The 13,155-nt window shown below is 37.1% G+C and overlaps 1 protein-coding gene across 12 annotated transcripts in view; it reads left to right on the forward strand.

Moving 5' to 3' along the window:
* PPARG (peroxisome proliferator activated receptor gamma) overlaps nt 1–13,155 on the forward strand; it is a 148,950-nt gene that overhangs the window by 11,005 nt on the left and 124,790 nt on the right. For 11 of the 12 annotated variants that reach the window (XM_065539001.1, XM_015445349.3, XM_074033000.1 and 8 more), the window contains exon 2: nt 12,855–12,931. The gene's annotated coding sequence lies outside the window, so the exon portion shown is untranslated. Of the gene's footprint in view, nt 1–2,643; nt 2,787–12,854; nt 12,932–13,155 lie in introns of those variants that run through there. The other variant, XM_065538999.2, reaches the window with a different exon arrangement.

A 13,155-nucleotide genomic window follows, 5' to 3' on the forward strand; every position in this document is an offset into this window, starting at 1 on the left:
TCACCCAGGCTGGAGTGCAGTGGTCCCATCATGGATCACTGCAGGCTCAACTTCCTGGGCTTAAGTGAGCCTCCCACCTCAGCCTCCCAAGTAGCTGGGACTACAGGTGTGAGCCACTACACCCAGCTAATTTTTAAATTTTTTGTAGAAACAGGGATTTGCCATATTGCCAGGCTGGTCTTGAACTCATAGGCCCAAGCAGTCCTCTGGCCTCTGCCTCCCAAAGTGCTGGGATTATAGGCGTGAGCCATGCGCCCAGCCTGAAGCTTTTTTTAAATGTAGATTTATTTGACAAATGTCTATTGAGTCCCTACTTTGTGCCAAGAGCTGTTTCAGATAAGGAGGGTAAAGCATGAACAGACAGACAAATTCCATTCCTCCTTGAGTTTACGATTATTGTTATCTAGATTTAACGAGAACATTTTCAGTGGGAATGACAGTGACTAAGAGGGGGTGAATGGGCCTGTGCCTTGTAACTAGATGGCATTGCTAGGCACCATGAATTCAGGTGGCTCTCTCTGAGTTTAGTATAGGGTATGGGGAAGAAAATCTGTGTCCTTGAATATTTTTTCCTAGCTCTCTTACTATCCTGTTATCTTAGGTTATATTGCATACATTATATATTGTATAGTATGCATAATATATTTATAATTTATTTCTGTCTCAGTAATGGAGTTATTCCAAAGGAGGTGAATGAATCCTTTGCTAATAAGTTATTACTTTCCTTGAAAATCCAAATGACAAGAGGATTATTCACTTTGCAGAAGGATTATTTATGTTTTCACAGTAGATTTAAGTGGTTAATATCCAAGTGAATTTAATTTATAAATTAATTAATTAATTTAAAAAAATTATTTACCCCTAACAAAATGTAAAACAAAGTTCATGGAGAATGTCCCATTAACATCAAAAAAACTTTTTTTCTTGGGAGATAAAGTTGGCTGCTTTCTCTTTAAAAGGCCATTACAAACTTTTACAAGCTTAGAATATAATAGTTGAGTAAAAGGAGACTCAGATTCTATTTTAAATAACCAAATTATTTTGATCAAATTACTTATTATAGCTATTTTCAGTTTCTGTATTCACAAACTGTTTACTATTTCAGTTCTGTTTTCAAGTTGTCAGAAAATATCATATTGATCGCTTAGAAATAAATTCTGAACCACATGAAGTTTTTGGGAAAAAATGATGAGGAAAGTCAATTTTGATGGACGTTATGTAAAATTAAGTAGAATTAATTCTTTCATATATACAGGGCCATGAAATGTTACAGTGTAACTCAATACAGAGGTAACCAAAACCTTCAAATTTTGCAAATTTCAACAGAGTTAATTTATTTGGTTCTATAAACATTTACCAAATGACCACTCATTAAATCTGCCCACCTATAATCATGACCTTATAAAATGGTGAGACATAGCAGTATCTGGCACTGGGTACACAAATTACCACGGCTCAATAAAAGCTGAGAAAATGACCAAGTGATTGAACACAGCACATTGCTGTGGTTGTGTCTTTAAGTCATTCATGTAATTCATGCTGTGTACTCGACTTAGCCTTCTGTGTGATCTTTGATCTTAACTAAGCACAATACAGCCACAATTAATTTCTTTTTATTGTGAACATTAAATTTTTTAATGTCAGATTGACTTTCTTTGTCATATATCTTGTGTATGAAATATTTATCCTGGTCCCAGCTTTTTTTTTTTCATTCTCAAAGGAGGTGAAACCAGCTTTTGAATTCAGAAAATGCAAATATTAATATAAGCCTAAGTAAAACGTAATTAGAAATCAGATCTGCTCTGAAATGGAATCTGATATATTCCATGTTCTGTGTTACACATGTTTGCTGATTATTTGCTGTCATGTCTTATAATTTTCATGGGAAAATTCCATGTACCAAGCAAAATTGTTAGTTCTTAGAGGATAGGAATGTGTATCGTAGTTCTTATTCTGTTTACCTTGCTGTGCACTGTATACCTTCCCTAATTCCCAGCCAGCAGCACAGGAAACTGGGTGCACTATATACACTTTATTAATACTTTTCAACTCGATTTTATTTTGAGGACAAGTGTGTGCTTTTTCAATATCACTTGTATGGGATTCTCCACAATCTTAGGGAATTTCCTAAACTACTCTTTAAAATATTAATTCCTATTTTATGTATTGTTTTTATGATACATAATGATATGGAACTAATGCCAGGAGAAATTTCCATTTTGTTATTCAAAAGCAGGCAAAATGGGATATGAAAGGGAAAAATGTTAATTATAGACTTCAACATTCTATGTTGGACCTTGTAGTTGTTCTGGTCAGAAGAACAGGTTTTTTAATGGCCTGAGGACCAGAGTATTGTTTTGCATTCTTGTTTGGAAACCTTCAGTGGCAACTGTAACAAACTCTGCTTAATACCACAGTTGGAGAAAAGTTTACAGTAATGCCCAGTACAAAATGTTATTCAGACTTACTACTCATGCGTAAAATGAAACTGGTTTTCTTCTTAAACTTCAATGTTAGATAAAACACTATCAAGTTTTGGCTTCATTTGTGTATAAGATGTCATTTAATTCAGTTGCTCAGCTAGTTCATATATGAATCACAAGTATTATCATCACAATTATTTAACAGTTAATCTCCTTTTACAAGGTAGATATGTGTTAATGAGCAACCTCAAAATACCAAAGAAACTGCTTTACATATACAAGCAAAGCAAATAGATGGACCTTGTGACATCTCTGGACACCCACTCTTCTTGATAGGCCTTCATCTGTGGGTGTAAAACGAAGGTAAGAGTCTGCTCACTAAAGATCAATGCAAGGAACTTCCATGCTCTCCACCCTTGGGCAACCTGCCATTCTTCTTCTGCCACCACACCTGTTCAGCTACTAGGGCAAAGAAGTGCCCTGCTAGACACAAGCAAATGCTTCTCTTACGGAGAGAAGATAATATAAGGAAGGATAAAGAACTGAAACAGGTTTGAGGCTTTCTCTTATTCATCATCTAGACTTCAGTTCTCTTGATTTATTATTCCTTCATGTATTGCCAGACACAAAGAGTTGCACATGTGTTCAAGTTGGTTCTGGGCACAAAGGGAGATACCAGAGCTTCTGTAGCTAGGAGCTTATCATCTACGTGAGCCAAGAAGGGGTAATGTTGAAACTGGTAACTAACAATTCACAGCAGTATTAAGGGCCGAAATAAGTAAAGGGAGAAAACAAATGCTATGGAAATTCAGAGAAAGCTAAGATCAGTGTGGAGTGGAGGGCACAGCCAGGTAAAGCCTCATAGAGAAAGTGGGAATTGAACTAAACTTCAGAAACTCAGGGATTGACAGGTTAGCCTCACGAAAAATACTAAAAACAGTACAGAAAAAGAAACAAGAAGGGAATTAAAGGATGATTCCATTTGTACAAAATATCCCGAGTAGGTACATCCATAGAGATAGGAAGCAGATGAGTTGCCAGGGGCTGAAGAGAAAGGAAAGGGGGAGTGACTGCTTAATGGGTACAGGATTTCCTTTGGAGGTGATGAACATGTTTTGGAACTACACAGAGGTGATGATTGCACAGCTTTAAGAATTACTAAATACCACTGGATTGTACACTTCATAAATACATTTTAAATTGTGAATTTTACCTCAAATTAAGAAAAAAAAAGTTCCTGGTTTGAGGTAGCCAAAAGAGAAAATAATTTCCAGTATAAGAAAACAAAGCCTGGAATAGCGAATAAACATAGAGTTAGGGGAAGGTTTGCAGAGATTAACCAGTTTGAAGTGGAGAGTGCATGGATGTGGTTAGTGAGAAACATGGTTGGAAGTGTAGATTTTAGGCCAGATGATAAAGGGTCTGGAATGCAGGAGAAGGAGTGTGGGTTTTATCTCATAAGGAACGGGGAGATTCCATATCTTAAGAAGAGGGGTGAGATGATTGAATCAGAAGATTGATTTGGCAGTAGCATGCAGGGAAAGCAGTCAGGAGGCTGCTGCAAAATCTGGACATACCGTGAGGAGGGCCTGTGAGAGTGAAGTGGAAGGACAGATGTAGACGATGCTCTGAAGCAGAGAGTGGTGCTCAAAGTGTGGTCTGTGGCTTGATGCTGCCCCGTGTTCGTTACGGACCTGGCACACGGTAAGGATAGATTTGAGGGTAAGCCTTTAAAACTTTAATATTATTATGATATTCAAGGACATAATTTTGCATTTCATAGCAATATCCACAGTGGGTGTAAGAGACAAGAAACTTCCTTCATCCCAGAGTTAGAAGACCACCGCCCTAAAGGATGAATGAGTGGGGTTGATGACTGACTCCTGTAGGGCAGTCTTTTTTTTTTTTGGAGATGGAGCCTCATTCTGTCACCCAGGCTAGAGTGCAGTGGCACAATCTTGGCTCACTGAAACCTCTGCCTCTGGATTCAAGCGCTTCTCCTGCCTTACCCTCGTGAGTAGCTGGGATTACAGGCATGCACCACCACACCCAGCTAGGTTTTAAAAGTATTTTTAATAGAGATGGGGTTTTGCCATGTTAGCCAGGCTGGTTTTGAACTCCTGACCTCAAGTGATCTGCCCGCCTCAGCATCCCAAAGTGCTGGGATTGCAGGTGTGAGCCACTGTGCCTGGCCAGGCAGTCATGTTTTATGGCTCCTTTATAATGTCCCACCCCTTGTGCTAGACACTGGGACCGGGGCAGTAGGCAAGATGGACTGGCACCTTCTCTTGTGGAGCTCACCATTACATAAATAATCCTCCTTCTTTTTCAAAGGATTGCTAGGAATTAAAGGGAGGTCTAGTTCAGCTCAGCATAAGGAAAGCATTCTAATAACTACAGCTGTCCCACAGTGGGAAAGGATGATTTGTGAGAAAGTGAGTGCTTTGTCATTGGACATATTTGTGTAGAGTCTGAATCATCTCTCAAGACGTCTTGCTTTGGCGGGAGAAATGGACTAGGTAACTTATAAGGTCTTGTGTAACCCTAAGGTGCCATGATTCCCTATTCTCTAATATGAACTTAGTAGGACATATTTTCTTCATGATTGGCTGCATCGAAACATCAGATACTAAGTTTCTGTCTGTTTCTGTTAGCACTTGTAATTATGTTTACCTAAATTTGCATGCAGATTCAATTTTGAATTTATCTGTACAGTTAGTTCCACAGTTCTTTTTAAAGCAAGTACTATTCTCTAATGCTTTCTCAGACACTTATTTCCAACTTTAATATTTATAGTAAGTTCCTCTTTCACGTGATGTGTGTCACAAGTCATGCAAATTTCTGCAGAAGTGAGTTACATAAATTGCAGTCAAGCTGCCCACCTGTAAATCATTCGTTCTTGCCCCCATGATGTCATGTTGTGGTTGAACAAGACCAGGCGTGACCACTTGAGGATGTCTTTGGGATGTCATTTTAACTGGGTGAAATAACTTTTATTGTTCAACTTATGTGACTAGTTACTGCAAATGTCAAACTGTTATGTTTAACAGCTAGAATGATCACAGGTTAATCGCACTTTAGAGGATGTGGAGGACGTAGACTCCTATAGGAGTGATAGTCTTACTATATTTTAAGGGGAATTCTAGAATGTTTTTAACTCAGATAAAGGACATTATTTTCATGAGGATGATTTTAATGCTTATGGTAAAAGGTGAAGAAAAATGTTAGCTGCAGAAGAAAAAAATTTGTTTCACTTCAAGTCTAGTAGAATATTTTGTTAAAATAGCCAATTTTCATTGTGTATTATTAAAATGGCTTATACATTTCATTAAGATATATGTAAAAATTTCACATGTGCCTGGTATTATACAGTAGTTACCCAATAAATGTTTATTGAATATTGTTGAACGAATGTGAGGTGAGGGTGGACAAAATATTTCAAGTGGAAAAATAGTATGAGCAAAGGAAAACGTGAATGCAGAGAGAAGCAAAGATGGTTTCTTTAAAGTCGTATTTATATGTAATAACAACGGGAAAACTTTTTGGCTGAGTAATTTTGGTGGCTCCTTAATTTCTTAATATTTAACAACCAATGATGATTCTCTCTGATACTGATACCCAAAGTAAATAGCTGAGCTTGAACATGGAAAAGTTACTGCCTCTGACTAATCGAAATGTCTGAGCCTTTCCTCTCTTCTATCTTCTTTCCTTCCTCTCTTCCTCTCTTTCCTCCTCTTTTCCCCTCAGTTGTGGCGCTAGCTCTTGTTCTTATTCCCTCTACCCTTCTCCCCTTTTTCTTTCCTGGTGTTCCCTATGTTTTCTTTTTTCCTTCTTTTTCTGTATCTGTTTCTCTCCCTCTGAATTTCTGCTTCCTTTCCTCTCTTTCCCAATTCCTACTGTCTCTGCCTTTGGTTGTCTCTGACTGTAATATGGAAGTGAAGTATATTTTTATCTACTAAACACATGATCAAATAGGGATTTTTTTTTCTGAATTTAACATTAACAAAATGTTATGTTGCTCTTTATGAGATGAAATAAAGTTGGATATCACTTAAAATGGATTTTGATTGATTTTTTTAAAGTATTAAATCACTAATCTTCAAATTGGTAGAAGGAGGTCAGTAGACTTTGAGTCATACATTTTTGTAAGCATAATGGTTGTTGAATAACTCCTAATTGTCTCTAACAGCCTTGGTTTCTGCCTTCTGTTTTCCACATGCAGACACAGCAGGTGTCTTCAGCATCTAATTCTTTATTACACTTTCATACGTGCAGTCATAAAAAAGCTGGAATATTTGTTTTGTTAATTCTGTATCTTTATTGTCTAGAATACTGCTAACCAATAGCAGATGCTCAACAAATAATTGTTGCTTAATATTTCAAATCTATAGTGTCATTCTACCTCCTAATCCCAAATACCCATCATAACTTTTTGGACTTTTACAATCAATTTATAAATGTAACCATACAATTTTGTGCTTAGAGAACATTTTCTCTCCATTCTCTCTGCCTTTAGATCATTCTGCAGTTAATCCTGAACCAAAATGTCATTTAACCATCCTTCTAAATGATTACTCCATAATTAAGCACCAAAGAAGTCATCTAGCTCTTGATGGTAATAGTTAATATTTGTTGAATGCGTATTCTATATCAGGCTCTGTTTTAAGCACATTGTATACATTATCTCATTTTATTCTTTCAATAGCCATGCACATCAGCAGTCCCCAGCCTTTTTGGCACCAGGGACTGGTTGCATGGAAGACAGTTTTTCAGCAGATTGGTGGCAGGGGGAAATGATTTTGGGATGAAACTGTTCCACCTTAGATCATCAGGCATTAGTTAGATTCTTCTAAGAAGCATGCAACATATATCCCTCACTGGCACAGTTCACAATAGGGTTTGTACCTTTGAGAATCTAATGCTGCTGCTGATCTGACAGGAGGCAGAGCTCAGGCAGTAATGTTGGCTCACCCACCGCTCATCTCCTGCCATGTGGCCTGGTTCCTAACAGGCCATGGACTGCTACTGGTTCACAGCCCTGGGGTGAGGGACCCCTGATATACAGTATTAAAGTCAGATGAAGAAACAGGAACAGAGAGGTAAAATAACCTCCCAGGTGATAAAAAACTAGGATTTGAACCCAGACAGTCTGAATCCAGCCACCCTGTCCTGCACAGGAGCCTACTTTGCAAGTATTTGGCTTTCCAGGGAATGAGATGTCCACATCCCATCACCACCACCACCACTATTCCACATTTAACAATTAGACCTATACAAGTGTAACCATATTCACATGTGACAGTGGATTAAATTGAAACTCTTAGTTGTGTTAATTCACTGCAAATGAGCTTATGTGTCCTGTAAGTAGTAAGCAACTTGAAAGTACCTATTGTTGCTTATGACAAGGTAAATTAGATCACCAAATCTTTATATTTGCTGACTTCATCATCACTTAAAATCAACCACTGTTAGGAAAATTTTTTTTTGTCTCTCTTTCTTAAATTCCTCTTAATCTAAAGGCATTTTATTTTGTCTCAGGATTTAGAGGTCAATTGAATATAGCAGATTTTATCAGTGTTGTAAAAATCTGGAGAGGAATGTAAATGGCTCATCTTGTGTCTGGCCTCTGACTGAATCAGTCAGCTATGGTGGGGTTAGGGGACAGATCCATGTATTTACTTGCATGGGACAAAAATTAGTCATTTGTGAGTGTTCACATACTTCCACCTACCCCAACCCACCACAGAGAATTGTAATTTGACAGTACGGTAATCCCTTCCCCTACTCTTAAAAAAGTTGATCTTACAAGGTCAGTCCTATATTTTTATGAAGAAGAATTAGAGAATGAGTAGAAAGGAACTGGTCATGAAAAGCAGAAGCTTTGGGTTGATATACATAACAAAGTGCTGGGAATCAGAGGAAGAGGGAGAGATCGTGAAATTCCTGGGCTGGGAATAAAGAGTGTGTAGGTAGGATGGCCTTTGGTGAAGGAGACACTTTGGAGAGCATGGTGTGTGAAAACATTTAAAGGAAAATTAAAGGGAATTAAGGGGAAATTAAAGGGAAGTAGTATATGAGAAGATGCTTTGTGATTATAAACTGAATTTTCTTTAATGTATTTTGAAAGACCCCGGTAAAGAAGGGAATTTCTTTTAATTTTTCAGGGAATGAGGAGTTGTCTAATTAGGTGTTGAATTGTTTTTCCTTGGAACTCTCAAGAGAGAACTTGTGTTTAGAGAGAGATTTGGGAGCTGTAAGCGAGTAGATGTGTTTATGAGTCAGAGTGCTGAGGGCAAGAATATAAAGAAGAGACGAAGGCCAAGAAGAAACTTGGAGAGCACAAAATAGAAAAGCTCAGAAAGAAGGGGCACCAGGAAAAGGGACTAAGATAGTCATCATATGGTAGGATAATAGGAGGCCATGCACGGTGACTCACACCTGTAATCCCAGCACTTGGGAGGCCAAGGTGGGTTAGAGATCAGCATGGACAACATAAGATCTCGCCTCTACAAAAAATGAAAAATTAGCTGGGTGTGGTGGTGCACACATGTAGTCCCAGCTACTTGGAAGGCTGAGGTGAGAGCATCACTTGAGCCTGGGTGGTTGAGGCTACAGTAAACCATGATCACACCACTGTACTCCAGCCTGGGTGACAGAGCAAGACCCTGTCTCAAAAAAAAAAAAAAAAAAGGAGAAACTGATCTCAAGGAGTCAAGAGAAGAGACAGATTCAATAGTAGAGGATGGGCAAAATATCAAATGCTGCAGAGGCAGAGACTGTGATGTGCTGGAGCCACGTTGTTAAATTTTCAGAATTTTATTGAGCCAATTGTTATGCATGCTATTATTAACGCTTAAATTGAATACAGTTAAACAAATTATATTAAAAAGTAATAAGTACACAAAGCACACCACTTCCTAATTATTTTACATTGCTGAGATGATTCATGTTCATGGTATCTGAATAGTGGAAATACGCTGTAATATTTGTGCTGCTTTTAAATCAGTCATGGTGGGATTATTTACACCACAAAAATTGGCAAACACTACCAATCAGGGCATTTTTCTCTGCAAGGAGAGCCAGTTAAATATTTACCAGCATGCCACTGGAAAAATAGAATTGAAGTCAAGAAAAGTCTAATGGATTTAGCAGGAAGGAGATGACATGTACTTAAGTTTCAGTAGAAAGGTAGGTGACAAAAACCACCGTAAAGTGAGTTGAGGAGTGAAATAATAAGAAATTAAAAACACGTGTTCAAGTAAGTTTGCGAACCATTGAATTAAACTGAGAAGCAGATTGTTACTGTTGATGGTGGTTTTGTTTTTTAAATTACAAGGTTTACAGAGTACATACTATGCTAATGTACTTTATTAATCTCAAAAAATGAAGACCATATGCAAATTTATTTTATGGTAGAACCTTTTCTGTTGGAAAATCTTAGGGAACAAGTTATCTATAGAATACATTTTGGGAAATGCTGCTCCAGTATTTCACAATTAAGATGATACTGACTATAAAGTTTGAGATTAATATTCTTGTTCTTAAAGTTTCATACTTTTTAAAAGAAGTTTTGTCAAGAATGGATGTTGAATTTTACTGAGTACTGTTTCTGTCATTTTTGTAGTAATCATACGGTTTTTTGACCTAGTGCTGTGACACGTTTTAATAGATTTTCAAATATTAAATCTTCTTTGCCTTTCTGAGATAAATCTAACTTGATTACAGGGGCTCATTATTTTAAGAGAGGATTTAACTTGTTAATTAGCATTTTATTTATTATTTAAAATCAATATTGATAAGTGGGACTGATGTTTTTCTCTGTTGTCAGGTTTTAATATCAGTGTTACGATACTCCAGAAAAGTTAATTATGTCACTATATTTTTTCCTACTTAGAAACAGCTTATGTAGGAAAATTATCTCTTCCTTGAAAGCTTTAAAAAAATCACCTATAAAACTAATAGCTTTTGGGGGAAGTAATTCTTTGGTAAGTTTTCAATTATTTCCATTGTTAAATATTTTTCTATAACTTAAGTCAACTTCACCATTTATTTCATTTCTGACAAGTTAGTCTGAGTAAACTACCCTTGGCCTGCCTTATTATTTACTTAGGTTCTGGTAAAAATCCCATCCCAGATGTAAAACCATTATGTGAGTAGAGATGAGCAGCCCCTATCTAACGTGGGCTGTGTTGAAGTGTGAGGCAATTGTCTGCTGTCTTCACAGCCCAGTTCTCTGGCTTCTAGAGATGATGGGTAGAGCGTTTATAATCAAATGAATATAAACCAGTCTTGAGTTAATTGACCAGATGGCAGAGGTGAAAGAACTGCAGTCCTTGGTGTCTACTCCCCCGCAGAATGATCTTGTCTCTGCCCTACCGTGTTTCATGTCTGGAGACGATTCCTTCTAAGATACAGCGCAATTCTGAATGGGTTCAGAAGGAGGAGGACTAGTAGCAGGAGGGGGCCTGGGGAAAGGTTACCTAAATCTGTCTGACTCTGACAGTAGTGAGAACCAGCCAAGTTTTCTGTTTGAGTCAACACTTGGAGCTACACACTAGGAATAGATACCAGTTTCTAGAAATCTTTACTTTTTGTCCATCTACTTCTGAAGAAATACGTACGTATTTCAAAGGAAAATTGGCACAAGTATCAAGGAAAGCTAGTACAACTTAATCTTAACCTGGAATCGACATTCTTTAATTTTTACATACAGATTTTGTTCAGTTTTTTAGATTAAAATTCTTTCCTTTTGTTTTCACATGTTTGAGCCCTTTTTAATAGTTGCCTTAAATATAAAAAAAAAAAGAATGCAAAAACCAAAAAACCCCCGAGTGGTAATCTGTCGTAGATAAAGTTGTTTCTCATCTCTCATGTGTTCTGCGTGTTGTGTGTAATGAGCGGTTTCGCTGTGGGTACTCCTTTCATTTCTGGCTAACAAATTAGAGTGTGTTTATGTAAATTGCCATGATACCGGTCAGCAGTCACAGCCAGAAAACATAAAACATGCGGGCATAACACACTGACACATAAACTCTTTCTAAAGAAGAACGTGTCCCATTCTGAAAAGAAAATTGTTGCTTTATTTTTGATATTGAGTCTGTATTAAAAAGTTTCCTTTTTTATTTTTGAGACAGGGTCTCATTCTGTTTCCCAGTCTGGAGTGCAATGGTGTGATCATAGTTCACTGCAGCCTTGAACTCCGGGACTCAAGAGTTCCTCCTGCCTCAGCCTCTTGAGTAGCTGGGACTACAGGCACACGCCACCATGCCCAGCTAATGTTTCTATTTTTTGTAGAGACAGGATTTCGCTGTAGTGCTCAGGTTGGTCTCGAACTCCTGGGCTCAAGGAATCCACATGCCTCAGCCTTCTAAAGTGAAAAGATTTTCTTTCATTTTTCAAATAGAAGTACTAAACAATGCCAGAGAAATAAACAAACAGGCAAAATACATTGGCTATGATTTATATTATTTCCTGCTAGAGTTAACAAAATGGGAAAAATTTTATCTTCATAGTCTACTACGTTTATGCCAAGTGTTAAGTAATAAAATAGCTTTTGTAAATAATAAATTAAAATTATATAAATTTAAAGTTTCAGATTATAAAAATATAAATTAAAAGGTTCAGATTTAAAAGAGAAAACACTGTAGAGTTTCATGTAGGTTAGACTGCGTAGAATGTCAGGTCTCGATGTTGGTGCTATTCAAGCCCTGATGATAAGGCTTTTGGCATTAGATGCTGTTTTGTCTTGATGGAAAATACAGCAATTCTAGGATCCTTGAGCCTTTCATAAGAGATAAGGTTGTGAATCCTAAGACCCTAGGACCATTTACTTAGATGATCTGCTCTCTGGTTCATCCTCTGAAAAGTCTGCTTCGCAAGGGGTGTGCTGCATTTGCCTTGCCTAAGTGGTTGTGGCACAAGACTGTATTGTCACCTTAGGCTTACTAACCATGTGTCATCTAGAATGAAGTTATATTTTATTAAGGATCGTTCTTGCAATGTATAACTTATCAAACATTAACTTTCAAGGTTATTAATCCGTTTAAGGTCTAGTTTTTCTTAAGTCTGCGTAGTAATAGAGGTATCATCATTCATGTGACATAAAAGATGGAAAGGGGCTTCATTCATGTTAGTGATGGAAATAGGAAAGTAGGTGAAGTGAATCTAATACATGTTTCTTTTATGAAATAATTTTAAAAAGATTCTCCCGCCCTGCATGATTTATGATGAATCATTTTGTGGTCTGTTACTTCTAGAGAATATGAAGCATTATAGGCCCAGGGAAAGCAAACATTCAGATTGAAATCTAGTAGAGAAGGTAAATGTATTTGGGCATGTGCGTTTTGGCAGCCTAGGCTGTGTACATGTGTACACATTTTGAACATGTGTTTGTATTGAAAATCTTGTTTCTCTTTTTTTTTAATTATTCAGATTTGAAAGAAGCCAACACTAAACCACAAATATACAGCAAGAAGGCCATTTTCTCAAACAAGAGTCAGCCTTTAACAGTAAGTAAAATCAGAATTTATACTGCATTTGTATTGAAAAGTATCCCTTTTAAAGAATATGCAAATTATACATAGTATTTTATTGTAAAATTTCCTAGAGAGTAATTTTTGACTGTTATAATACTTTCTGCTATATAATTTTCCAGTCAGTTGGACTATGCAGTGTAACATATTTGTCTAACACAAAACAAAGGTAGGATAGGAAAATGACCTAGAAGTTGAGA

This window comes from Macaca fascicularis, chromosome 2, assembly GCF_037993035.2.
Source record: "Macaca fascicularis isolate 582-1 chromosome 2, T2T-MFA8v1.1".
NCBI classification, from domain to species: Eukaryota; Metazoa; Chordata; class Mammalia; order Primates; family Cercopithecidae; genus Macaca; species Macaca fascicularis.